The sequence below is a fragment of the Odontesthes bonariensis genome, chromosome 8 (genome assembly GCF_027942865.1).
Source record: "Odontesthes bonariensis isolate fOdoBon6 chromosome 8, fOdoBon6.hap1, whole genome shotgun sequence".
NCBI classification, from domain to species: Eukaryota; Metazoa; Chordata; class Actinopteri; order Atheriniformes; family Atherinopsidae; genus Odontesthes; species Odontesthes bonariensis.
In genome coordinates, this window is record NC_134513.1 from 25,206,893 (window position 1) to 25,220,773 (window position 13,881).

The 13,881-nt window shown below is 40.8% G+C and overlaps 5 non-coding genes across 5 annotated transcripts; all 5 read left to right on the forward strand.

Annotated features, from left to right (window-relative positions):
* Positions 1–1,800: 1,800 nt before the first annotated feature.
* trnai-aau (transfer RNA isoleucine (anticodon AAU)) lies at positions 1,801–1,874 on the forward strand. Its single transcript has one exon. It is a non-coding gene; the product is annotated as a tRNA-Ile (tRNA).
* A 737-nt stretch (positions 1,875–2,611) lies between these two features.
* trnar-ucg (transfer RNA arginine (anticodon UCG)) lies at positions 2,612–2,684 on the forward strand. The gene has a single exon. It is a non-coding gene; the product is annotated as a tRNA-Arg (tRNA).
* A 503-nt stretch (positions 2,685–3,187) lies between these two features.
* On the forward strand, positions 3,188–3,261 carry trnai-aau (transfer RNA isoleucine (anticodon AAU)). Its single transcript has one exon. It is a non-coding gene; the product is annotated as a tRNA-Ile (tRNA).
* Positions 3,262–6,197: 2,936 nt separating this feature from the next.
* trnai-aau (transfer RNA isoleucine (anticodon AAU)) lies at positions 6,198–6,271 on the forward strand. Its single transcript has one exon. It is a non-coding gene; the product is annotated as a tRNA-Ile (tRNA).
* A 737-nt stretch (positions 6,272–7,008) lies between these two features.
* trnar-ucg (transfer RNA arginine (anticodon UCG)) lies at positions 7,009–7,081 on the forward strand. The gene has a single exon. It is a non-coding gene; the product is annotated as a tRNA-Arg (tRNA).
* Positions 7,082–13,881: the final 6,800 nt, after the last annotated feature.

Below are 13,881 nucleotides of genomic sequence, written 5' to 3' on the forward strand. Positions count from 1 at the left end.
ATCTGTCTTTTGCATACGCACTGATTACACTGAAATTTTGCAGTGGATAGCCTGAGTAACTGGCATGCCGGGGGCCGCGGATGAGTTTTTCTTACTTGTGAGCAATGAAGTCGTCGGTGATCAGAGTAATTTGTGGTTATTATCAGTATAATCAGAGCGAATCACAACTTTAATGGAGTGCGGTTCAGTTTGGCATTATTGTCAGTCTGTTAGAAAAACATTTAATTTGATTAAAATCGAAAAATAATATTTATAGCCTATAGGCAATAAAAATAATTCATTAAAGTAGCCGGCTAGACTTAATTGTGTAGCCTATATGGCCGCCAGCTGGCGCTTGTGGAAAACCCTGTCATTTCAAAAGTTACTATTATGGCACACATTTTTTTGTAATGCTATGGACAAGTGATCATGATGATTCAAAGAAAATATTTCTGTAAAAAGCACCAACCCAAATTTGGGGAGTCTTGCTTGACAGCAGAGACCAAGCTGTCAAGTTCATCATCTGTCATTTTCAGGCCACTGCTGAGCTTGATGGCGAGCTGAGAATTTGAATCAGGTGTGGTGAGTGGAGGAGGGAAACATCGAAACACTGAGCTACGCTTTTCAAATTGAACAGACTGTGCGCGCTCCCGCGTACAGGAAATCAATTTCTGGCAGCAATCAACTTTTGGCACGGCACCTGTCATTTCACATCGTTAGGCCTATATGACCGCTTATATGACGACGTTGAGAAACTTTTGCTACATCGTGAAATTGCCGATATCTTTAATTAACTTACCTGAGCAGAAGCGTTTGACTCCATGCTGTTTTTCCTCCATCAGTACCAACGTGTGTCTACTGAGTGTCGTTGGCGCTCAGATCCCGGCCGGCAGAAATTGCTGCTCCTTGATTGGATGGTTGGTTGGCGCGTGGGTGGGCACCGGGTTGATTGGCAAGTCAGTAAGCAACGTGCTGATTGGCTATTCACTCAGGCGTCAAAACAGGGTCAAAATTCGTACTCGTAACTTGAGTTTTGTAAACTTGTAACTTCAGGGTCGTACTTGAAGGTGGGAAATTTGTGTGTCTGTCGGATTTAGTTGTACACGTGCACAAAATGTTTTTACAACTTCAAAACTTTGTTACACATACACAAACTATTTTTACAACTTCAAAACTTTGTTACACATACACAAACTATTTTTATAACTTCAAAACTTTGTTACACGTGCACAAAATGTTTTTACAACTTCAAAACTTTATTACACATGTGAACATCATTGTACAAGTACAAAATCTTTATGACCCTTTTTTGATCCCATATTTTTCGATGTATGCTGTCAGTTCTGTACAGAAATCAAGAGCACTGTACTGAGTACTAACCAAATAAACACATGGTGAAAGCTGGTAAGTACTTTGCTAGTTGTACTCCGTGTCAGAAATCCTCTGAATGGCATGCCATTAAAGTCGGAGGATTTTACCAGTCTGTTACTGGTAAAAAAATCCAAAGTTAAGCTGATGTTGCGCAATGATCTTGGCTTCCCCATACTGCCAACACTCAAGCTATACAAAAAGATGAGAGACTTGAATGAGTAAGTTCTATCACGTCGAGTCATTGTAGCATATAACAAATGATAAAATAATTGCTTTGAAAGCAATTTTTTGAAGAACTAAAAGTCTTTCATCTCACCTGCTGATAACATCCAAATCCACAATACCAAAGGCAAGCTGTATAGAATGTTTGTGTGACTTAAATAGGTAACAGAGAAAACACTGAGGGCACTTATTCTCGCACAAATTTGCTCATAGGGCAATTCAAAATCAGGCCGGTTAGCTCAGCTGGTCAGAGCGTGGTGCTAATAACACCAAGGTCATGGGTTCAATCCCCATACTGGCCACGAATATCAGCAACAACAGCACATGTGTAGGTGCCCTTCCATAACACATGACTTTTAAAGATATATCAATATATTTGATGCTGCTTGTCCTGGAACGGATCACAGGGGAAGCAATGTGAGCAGACATCCCTTGCCCCGATTCTCACAGGACATAATCTACACCTCTTCTCGGGTGGACACACAGAAATACCAATGCAAGAACAGCATGGTTTATTTCTTGTGAGTCCTGGACCTTCCCTCAGGCCTCCTCACCGTGCAACTGATCCAAAATATCTCCCCTGGGGGGAATCTACATGATACTCTGACCAGATGCCCATACCGCCTGATCTGGCTTCATTCAAAGAAGAGCGGCAGAGACTGTATTCTCAGCGTATTCCAGATGACTACGCTTATCACACTGATCCCAGAGGGTGAGCCTAATCACCACAGAGTGAAAGATGATTTCAGCTCTTATGCATTCGCAATCTCATTCATTTAGTCACCACTCATAAGGAGTGACCAGAGGTGAGCGTTGGAAGGAAGATCGACTGGTAGAACGAGCTCCTCCAGTCTTGGTCAAAATGGTGTGATCCCTAAACTCTACCACTTGAGGCAGCAACTGGTTCTAAGCAAGAAGAGGGCCCTCAACCCTTTTCCAACTGAGGATCAGAGCCTCAGACTTGGAGGCACAATTTTATTCCTGGCTGTTTCACACTTGGCAGCAGACCACCCCTGTACCGGCCGGATGACTCAGGTGAGACCATGTGGCCTAACGGACAAGGCGTCTGACTTCGGATCAGAAGATTGAGGGTTCAAGTCCCTTCATGGTTGTCTTGTTTAGTTGTATGCTGTCATTACTGTACACAAATCAAGAGCACTGTACTGAGTACTAACCAAATAAACACATGGTGAAAGCTGCTAAGTACTTTCCGAGTTGTACTCCATGTCAAAAATCCTCTGAATGGCATGCCATTAAAGTTGGAGTATTTCACCAGTCTGTTACTGGTAAAAAAATCCAAAGTTAAGCTGATGTTGCACAGTGATCTTGGCTTCCCCATACTGCCTACACTAAAGCAATACAAAAAGATGAGAGACTTGAATGAGTAAGTTCTATCACGTCGAGTCATTGTAGCATATAACAAATGATAAAATAATTGCATTGAAAGCATTTTTTGAAGAACTAAAAGTCTTTCAACTCACCTGCTGATAATATCCAAATCCGCAATACCAAAGGCAAGCTGTATAGAATGTTTGTGTGACTTAAATAGGTAACAGAGAAAACACTGAGAGCACTTATTCTCGCACAAATTTGCTCATAGGGCAACTCCAAATCAGGCCGGTTAGCTCAGCTGGTCAGAGTGTGGTGCTAATAAAGTCAAGGTCATGGGTTCAATCCCCATACTGACCACGAACATCAGCAACAACAGCACATGTGTAGGCGCCCTTCCATAACACATGACTTTTAAAGATATATCAATATATTTGATGCTGCTTGTCCTGGAACGGATCACAGGGGAAGCAATGTGAGCAGACATCCCTTGCCCCGATTCTCACAGGACATAATCTACACCTCTTCTCGGGTGGACACACAGAAATACCAATGCAAGACCAGCATGGTTTATTTCTTGTGAGTCCTGGACCTTCCCTCAGGCCTCCTCACCGTGCAACTGATCCAAAATATCTCCCCTGGGGGGAATCTACATGATACTCTGACCAGATGCCAATACCGCCTGATCTGGCTTCATTCAAAGAAGAGTGGCAGAGACTGTATTCTCAGCGTATTCCAGATGACTACGCCTATCACCCTGATCCAAGAGGGTGAGCCTAATCACCACAGAGTGGAAGATGATTTCAGCCCTTATGCATTCGCAATCTCATTCATTTACAGTCCCTGACAAAAGTCTAGTCACTTATCCATTTTGTAGAAACAACAGCTTATAACCTGACTTTTAATTAATCCATTGGTTTTAGAAATGGCTCATATGAAAGCTAAAACCCTCCCAAATAATGTTTAATACACTAAAATAAATTTACTTCACTGAAGAAAGATTGATCATTTAATGAACACAGAAAGGTCAGATTTTGACAAGACAAAAGTTTTGTCGCCTACAGATAGTAATGTGAAAATTGAACAAATAATTTACTTCAAATACAAAAATATGTTGCATAACATCAGTGAATTAAGTAGTGGTGCTGTGAGATCCTTATTCAATATCTTGTATGACTTCCATGAGCTTGAAGGACTGCGTCCATGCGGTTCGACAAGGATTCATACAATTTATTGATGAAGTCATCAGGAATAGCAAAGAATGCAGTCTTACATGCCTCCCAGAGTTCATCAAGATTCTTTGGTTTGGTCTTCCATGCTTCTTCTTTCATTCTACCCCAGACATGCTCAATAATGTTCATGTCTGGTGACTGGGCTGGCCAGTCTTGGAGCACCTTGATCTTCTTCGCCTTGAGGGACTTTGATGTAGAGATGGAAGTATGCGATGGAGCACCATCCTGCTGCAAAATTTGACCCCTTTTATGGTTGGGAATGTAAGAGGTAGCTAGTACTTCTTGATATTTTAGGCTATTGATGTTGCCTTCCACCCTGCAAATCTCTCGCACACCCCCATACTGGATGTAACCCCAGACCATGATTTTTCCGCCACCAAACTTAACTGTTTTCTGGGTGAATCTTGGATCCATGCGGGCACCAGTAGGTCTCCTGCCATATTTGCGGCGGCTGTGATGTAATTCAACCGAAGATTCAAGGCCACACGTTTTTTTTTTAATTGCCTTTTGTTTAGTGCTGGTTTCTGGACACTGACTCAACCATGGAGGCCATTTCGAGACAGAATTCTACAAACTGTTCTGGTTGACACAGGGACTTGAGGTGACCAGGCCTGGTGGAGCTCTGCTGCAGTGGAAAAGGGGCTGGCCTTGGATTTTCAAACCAACAAACGGTCCTCCCGAGCAGTTGTCTTGCGGGGTCTGCCGGAGCTGGACTTGTCAAAAACATCTCCAGTCTTTTCAAATCTTTTTCTTATTCTTTGTACTTGACACTGAGACACATTGAAGGTGTCAGCCACCTCAGCAGTGGATCTGGTCTTCAGCCTCTTGATAATCAACACTTTGGTCTCAGGGTGAATCTTAGGCATGTTGTCAGAGGTCAAGTTGCAGTTGATGTGAAGGTCTGATGTGCTGGTGTTCTTTTTAAAACACACCCACTAATTGATTTATCAATTATTGATCACAGGTGTGGCTGTAATCTAGGATTGGGGACATCATATGACAAGGTGACAAGACTTTTGTCTTTGCAAAAACTAACTCAGTGGGCTTTACCAAGCTGTAAACGTTAGAATGCTTTTCAGCAGTTTCATTTGGCTCCAAAACATTATTTCAAAAGCTGTTGGGATTGAAATTAGCCATTTTTTGTAACAAAAAAGTTGATTAGACATATATTTGAGGGGCACTTAAGGTCAACTTGTACCTAAGCGACAAGACTTTTGTCAGGGACTGTAGTCACCACTCATAAGGAGTGACCAGAGGTGAGCGTTGGAAGGAAGATCGACTGGAAGAACGAGATCCTCCAGTCGTGGTCAAAATGGTCTGATCCCTAAACTCTTCCACTTGAGGAAGCAACTGGTTCTAAGCAAGAAGAGGGCCCTCGACCCTTTTCCAACTAAGGATCAGAGCCTCAGACTTGGAGGCACAATTTTATTCCTGGCTGTTTCAGACTTGGCAGCAGACCACCCCTGTACCGGCCAGATGACTCAGGTGAGACCATGTGGCCTAATGGACAAGGCGTCTGACTTTGGATCAGAATATTGAGGGTTCGAGTCCCTTCGTGGTTGTCTTGTTTAGTTGTATGCTGTCATATATGTACAGAAATCAAGAGCACTGTACTGAGTACTAACCAAATAAACACATGGTGAAAGCTGGTAAGTACTTTGCTAGTTGTACTCCGTGTCAGAAATCCTCTGAATGGCATGCCATTAAAGTCAGAGGATTTTACCAGTCTGTTACTGGTAAAAAAATCCAAAGTTAAGCTGATGTTGCGCAATGATCTTGGCTTCCCCATACTGCCCACACTCAAGCAATACAAAAAGATGAGAGACTTGAATGAGTAAGTTCTATCACGTCGAGTCATTGTAGCATATAACAAATGATAAATAATTGCATTGAAAGCATTTTTTGAAGAACTAAAAGTCTTTCAACTCACCTGCTGATAATATCCAAATCCGCAATACCAAAGGCAAGCTGTATAGAATGTTTGTGTGACTTAAATAGGTAACAGAGAAAACACTGAGAGCACTTATTCTCGCACAAATTTGATCATAGGTCACCTCAAAATCAGGCCGGTTAGCTCAGCTGGTCAGAGCGTGGTGCTAATAACGCCAAGGTCATGGGTTCAATCCCCATACTGGCCACGAACATCAGCAACAACAGCACATGTGTAGGTGCCCTTCCATGACACATGACTTTTAAAGATATATCAATATATTTGATGCTGCTTGTCCTGGAACGGATCACAGGGGAAGCAATGTGAGCAGACATCCCTCGCCCCGATTCTCACAGGACATAATCTACACCTCTTCTCGGGTGGACACACAGAAATACCAATGCAAGACCAGCATGGTTTATTTCTTGTGAGTCCTGGACCTTCCCTCTGGCCTCCTCACCGTGCAACTGATCCAAAATATCTCCCCTGGGGGGAATCTACATGATATTCTGACCAGATGCCCATACCGCCTGATCTGGCTTCATTCAAAGAAGAGCGGCAGAGACTGTATTCTCAGCGTATTCCAGATGACTACGCCTATCACCCTGATCCAAGAGGGTGAGCCTAATCACCACACAGTGGAAAACGATTTCAGCCCTTATGCATTCGCAATCTCATTCATTTAGTCACCACTCATAAGGAGTGACCAGAGGTGAGCGTTGGAAGGAAGATCGACTGGTAGAACGAGATCCTCCAGTCGTGGTCAAAATGGTCTGATCCCTAAACTCTTCCACTTGAGGCAGCAACTGGTTCTAAGCAAGAAGAGGGCCCTCAACCTTTTTCCAACTGAGGATCAGAGCCTCAGACTTGGAGGTACAATTTTATTCCTGGCTGTTTCACACTTGGCAGCAGACCACCCCTGTACCGGGCGGATGACTCAGGTGAGACCATGTGGCCTAACGGACAAGGCGTCTGACTTCGGATCAGAAGATTGAGGGTTCGAGTCCCTTCGTGGTTGTCTTGTTTAGTTATATGCTGTCATTACTGTAAAGAAATCAAGAGCACTGTACTAAGTACTAACCAAATAAACACATGGTGAAAGCTGCTAAGTACTTTGCTAGTTGTACTCCATGTCAGAAATCCTCTGAATGGGATGCTATTAAATCAGAGGATTTTACCAGTCTGTTACTGGTAAAAAAATCCAAAATTAAGCTGATGTTGCACAGTGATCTTGGCTTTCCCATACTGCCTACACTCAAGCTATACAAAAAGATGAGAGACTTGAATGAGTAAGTTCTATCACGTCGAGTCATTGTAGCATATAACAAATGATAAAATAATTGCATTGAAAGCATTTTTTGAAGAACTAAAAGTCTTTCAACTCACCTGCTGATAACATCCAAATCCGCAATACCAAAGGCAAGCTGTATAGAATGTTTGTGTGACTTAAATAGGTAACAGAGAAAACACTGAGTGCACTTATTCTGGCACATATTTGCTCATAGGGCAATAAAGGTATTAGAGGTAGGTACAGTATTCTGTAAAGGTATTACAGAACACCATAGAAATATTATAGATTACTACCGAAATCCTTTAGTTTTTCTATAGTGGTTTTTCGTAAGGGTTGTATATGTATATTTATTGTTCTTATTATTACAGGGCTTTGATGCTACTCCATCATCTGACACTGGTGAAGATGCGTCACAAGTAAGTTCAATGTCTTCTCTACTTTTAGCTCTTCCACAGAACCACTTGTAGTTACATTCAAAACTTGAATTCATTACTGGAACTGTAAACATAATATTGCATCTGTACTCTTTCTGTGAATCCCAGGATATGGGTGATACTGCATTGACTTTGACTGCACACAGCACAGCTGTTGAAAATGTGTTAGATCCACAATGATCAGACAGGTTTTATACACCAGCGCCAAACACAAGATAACATAAGACGGACCTTACACATTCTTAGCCACGTAATTAAGACCAAAATGGAGGCAATAATGGTTAGTATAGACGCAGAGAAAGCTTTTGACTCGGTCTCCTGGGCCTTTCTATACAGAGTCCTACACAGATTTAATTTCCACAATAAGATCATCAACACCATACAAACAATATATGATAACCCTACAGCAAGGGTCAAAGTTAATGGTCATCTCTCTAATAGTTTTACCCTAGAGAGGGGAACAAGACAAGGATGCGCTTGGTCACCACTATTGTTTGCACTTTTTCTTGAACCACTTGCTCAATATATAAGACAAAACTCAGAAATCAAAGGTATAAATCTTGCAGAAAGAGAACAGAAGATAGCTTGTTATGCAGATGATGTGATAACCTATCTCAGTGACCCAACACACTCTTTGCCCCAACTAATGGTAGCACTGGAGAAGTATGGGGAACTGTCAGGGTACAAGGTCAATGTAAGCAAGACCCAAGTATTATCTTATAACTATGATATACCAGTTGAGATAAAGACCAAATACCCATGGCCATGGCAAACAAAACATATTAAGTACCTGGGTATCACTATTCCAAAAGATCTTTCCAAACTATCAGATTATAACTACTCCCCTCTAGATAAAAAGATTAAAGAGGACATTTCAAGGTGGAACCTCATTCCCTTTCATAGCTTCAGCTCAAGGATACAATCCATAAAAATGAACATACTACCAAGGTTGCTGTATTTATTCCAGACTCTGCCAATAGAAATATCCCAGAGTCAATTTAATGAATGGGACAAAATGTTGTCTAGATATATATGGCAGGGGAAGAGACCAAGGGTCCACCTCAAAACATTACAACTAAAGAAAGAAAAGGGAGGTTGGGCCTTACCATCTCTTAAAGAATATTACTTTGCGGCTCAGATAAGAACAATATTATGCTGGTGCAACCCATCATACCTTGCACAATGGAAAGACATTGAAGACAGGCTGCTTCCCATCCCTATACAAGCAGTTGTAGCAGATTCCAAATTAAAACACTACATACACAAAACAGATAACCCATGGGTAAAATTTACTTTGAAAGTGTGGAAAAATATGCTGAAAATGTATAAATTAGAGGGAGACTTGCTCCCTCTGAAATGGTGCTCATATGATTCTGATTTTACACCAAATACAATGGATAATAGATTCCAAATATGGACAGCAAAAGGAATAACAGCTTTATGTACCATTATGAAGGATAACTCAATGTTCAGTTTTGAGATGTTACAGGAAAAGCACCTATTAGATAAGCAAGACTTTTTCAGATACCTACAGCTGCGACATTATGTTAACACAAAGGTTAAAAATATAACAGAGATAAATCACAACTTTATTGAACTGTTCAGAAGAGCATACAATTCAAACCTAAGTAAAGGTATTATATCAGCCACGTATAACTGCCTATCACAGTTCAACACTTACTCCACAACATATATTAAAGCAAAATGGGAAAGGGAAACAGGAAATGAAATATCAGATGAAGAATGGAAAAGAATATGGCAATATCAATGGAAATGCTCCAGTTCAATGACCTGGCGGGAATTTAACTGGAAGAACTTCATCAGATACTTTATTACTCCATCCCAGAAATCTAAATTCAGTGACACCACCCCTGTCTGCTGGAGACAATGTGGTCAACAATTTGCAAATCACCACCATGTTTTTTGGGAATGCCCAAAAATTCAAGGTTTTTGGTCAGAAATACATAATTCATTACAAGATATCTTTAGAGAAGATTTGCCACTGGACTTTAAGACGTTGTATCTAAGATGTGTTCCTCAAGACTGGCTGAAAGTGGACAAATACTTAATGAACATTCTGCTGGTGGCCAGCAAAAAAGCCATTACGAGGAAATGGCTACAGCCAGAAAGCCCAACACTTGATATGTGGAGAGACATTGTGGTGGAAATACACAAGATGGAACAAATAACAGCCTATGTTAACCAAAAAATGGAACTCTTTTTAGAGCAATGGCTGAAATGGTATTTCTTTGTCCCAGCCAAGTGGCCAAACAGCTCGACCTTATTAATATGATTATATAATATAAATGTACCCTATTGTATGTATATGTATGTGACAAACTCCCTGTATAGTTCTGTTCTTAATATGTGTTGCTCCCCACTTCCCCTTCCCCTGGAAAAACAATAAAATATAAATACAAAAAAAAAAGAAAATGTGTTAGAAGTAAGTTGAATGACTTTCTCTATGTCTTTTCATTTCTGCAACTTGCATAAAATAGTAAATATAGAAAAAATAGTGTACAACAAATTACAATGTTAGTATAAACATTCCTTATGAACAATCAAATCACAAAACAGTATATACATGTGTACAAGGCATACTGTGAACATTTTACTTTTTTAGGCTAATATTTGCACATTGAGTTCTTTTTCTTTTCTTTTTTACTGTAATTTGCCTTTCAAATGAAAACACGAAAAGACTTTTGTTTTGTATTATATTTTGGTCATAACGAGCGTGCTGAAGTAAAAGAATAAATAACTTGACCTTCAAAAGCATCCCAGTGTTTTAGCTATAAGTAGGCTCCTGGCAATACAGTTTCAAAAGATGTCCTCTGCACCTCTGAAGCCGCTGTAATTTCCAGTGGAGGATGGGTATCGTTGTCTAATCGCTCCGACTATACAGCTGGGCAATACCCTCCTGTTTCCTAGGCCTAGTCGTTCTCCTTTTAGACAGCACGGTATGCTACAAGCCTACATTGACTGAAGAAAGATAAACAAATAGCAAAGGTTTGGTTATTTTCTCAGCACAGCAAACTGTCTATGTGTAGCAAAATAAGCAGAGGTGTCAAGAGTTCCCTTCCAACACAAGTAATTAATCTGAGTAAAAAGTAGACCAGTGTACTTGTCTTACAATCAGCTGATTCTGCACTGATTGGGTTGAGTTTGTTGTGGGTCCTTGTTAGGTTTTTAGTGTTTTCCAGTAACAACACAGTCTCTCATTATGGCGTACATGCTGTAACAGCTATGTAATATCATGTGCTACTGTTGTAATTACAAAACAAAAGTACTTTTACTTTTGACACCTCTGAAAATAAGCAGCGTTAGCTCGAACAGTGTTATTATATGAAATAACTCACTCAGTTTCCATCGGGACCTTCTGGTGTTGGTCTCTTCTTCCAATTTATTTTAGGGATGTAAAACACCATCTGCAGCACTTCTGGGTGAATTAGATGAGGAAATCCCTCTGTCCGTGTGACACACTGTCCGTTGTCCTGGGCCTGTAAAATGTCCCACTCCTTGCAACATAAACTCTCCTCCTCGGTATCCATTTGGATACAACACTCACACGAGCACCACCAGGGGGGTATTCCTAGAAAGTAGCTAAAGAAAGCCAGGCTATAGCCGGAAAGCGTCGCTTGAACTAGCGCCATCTCCCGTTTAAGCCTCAAGACATTTTAGCTGCATCTCGGTGAGGCTAATCCAAGCGAGGCTTACATAGCCTAGCTTAGTGCGAGTGCACGAGGAACGTAAGAAGCCCTGACGAGTGGATGGTGGAAAAACGGAGATCTGTGTGAAAATGAGAGCAAGACAAGCGCTGTTATTTTTTCGGCAACTGAACAAATAATGCTGAAGCAGCTGTATGAGGATTTTAAAAGTGTCATCACCAGAAATGGTAATACAGCTGCTATCAATAAAGCGAAGAAACGGCACGGCTAACAACTGCAGACAAACTAAATGCGTAAGTTATGAAAGTTTCATACCATTGACATTCATTTTACTGTCCTCATGTATTTATACTCTCCTCTTTGTGTTATAATTTGTTTACATAAAGCATGTTGAATTGTCTCTGTATGAGATGTACAGCACAAATATACTGGCCCTGCTCACTTTATTAATAACCCAATAATCGACACGCATCATCATACTTTGTGACTATATTATCCTGTGTGTGTGACCCACATATTAATTTTTCACTGTTACATCTCAACAGGAGCTATCTTAACAGCCAAAAGCGTACCTGGCAGCAGGTGAAGGTAAAGTACAGGAAAATATTTCAGAGTGGTAAGTAGCCTTTGAAGAAATGTGTTTGTCCAATAAAGAGAGCAGCAAACTAGATATGGAAGAAACTGAAAATAAAAGAGATCAAGCTAGAGATTATGAAACTGGAGAGGGATGTTAGTATAAATTCAGATAAAGGAGAATTTCGTGTTGTGAACTGTATTTAATTCTGTTTTCTCTCCACAGCTTGAGAAACATGTAATAATAATTAAACAATTCAACACAACTTGAACTCAAACTTGTCATTTTTGTACGGTTCATGCAACGTGTTAGAAATGTGTTTTTTACATTTATATTCACAGTGGGGTGCCATCACCTAACGTGTGGAAAGTTATAAATCATCTCTGTCCATTTAGCCTTCTTACACTTGCTCTGACTTAAACTGCTACTGTCAATGCTAAATTATGAAAAGAAGTTCTAAGTCAAAGGTCACAACAATAAGGATCAAAGGAAATATGTGTCCCTGTACAGGTCCCTCACTGTATCAGGAGAAACTGAGTCCTTTCAGGCACTAGAACTCAACGAAGAAAAGACTTGAGCCTGAAAAGTTGTCCACAAGACAAAATGTATAAAATATGAAGTATACTATTAATTTAAGATGGCTCTGTCAGAAGTCAGCCATGGTGCCTGAGAACTTTAAGCAATGATCCTGTATGTAATTTGGCCAAAGGTCATTTCTATCCGTGCCCTTGTTTTAGCATGTGCATGTGCATGTGCATGCCCTTGTTCCTGGATCAGGATATGGCGTGAGGAGGTACGGCCAGCATGCATAGCCTCTGTCCCCAAGCAGGACACCATTGAACTCTGCTGCAGAATAAGAGAAATGTTGGATGGATATACATGTGTTAAGACTTTAGGCAATTTGATGCAATATGTGCCTTATATGGCTAACTATAATAAAGTATGACAAGCACTTTAAATTCCTTAAGATGATCTCTACACCTGACCTCTCATTACATTACCAAAATTCTGCCTATGCTACACCTTACTTCAAAGTACACTCCTTCAGGTTAGTAAAATTCTTGCACCTTGTGCAAACCTCTGTGCCAGTGAGGATGCTCGGAAGATCCAAGAATCATGAACTGATCCCGGCCATTTAGCCTCAATGTTGGAAATGAAATGACCTCCATCACAGATCATCTGTATGCACGGAGGATAGGAGTCAATGATGAGGTGTCACAGGGCATAAATGTAACATTGCTCAGCATTACTCAAAGGGGTTGATGTGGTATTTTTCAAAATGAGAAATCCAGTTCAGAGTCTATGGACAATTATCCCCTGTCAGGTGTGGTGTAGAAGGGGAGGACACGGATGCGGACTTACGAAGGGTGATTTATTAACAAAAAAAACAAAGTACAAAACAAAAGGCGCGGCAAAGCCGGATTCAAAATACTTGACTTAAATAAATACTTGGAAAAACAAAACAAAACACTTAACATGGCATAGATAATAAATACTTAACTTTGATGGAAACGTGGCATCACAACTAACAGCAACATCAACAGTAACAGTAACAAAGATCCAGCAAACTGAAAGGGGAGGCAGGAAACTAAATAGGGAGTGAGTGATTAAGTGAGTGGGTGCAGCTGGTGGGGAATGAACAGGTGAGGGGAATGAACTAATGGCAAAACCTAAAACTCAAAACCTGGACATGAACTGAACACAAAAACATAACCTAAACATGAAAACTAAAAACATGAGTCTCTGGGCGTGACAGAGCCCCCCCCCTCAAGGGGTGGATCCCAGACATCCCACAAAAGTCCAAGGGTGGGAGGGAGGGGCTCGAAGCCGGTCGGGGAACCAGAAACGGGCGTG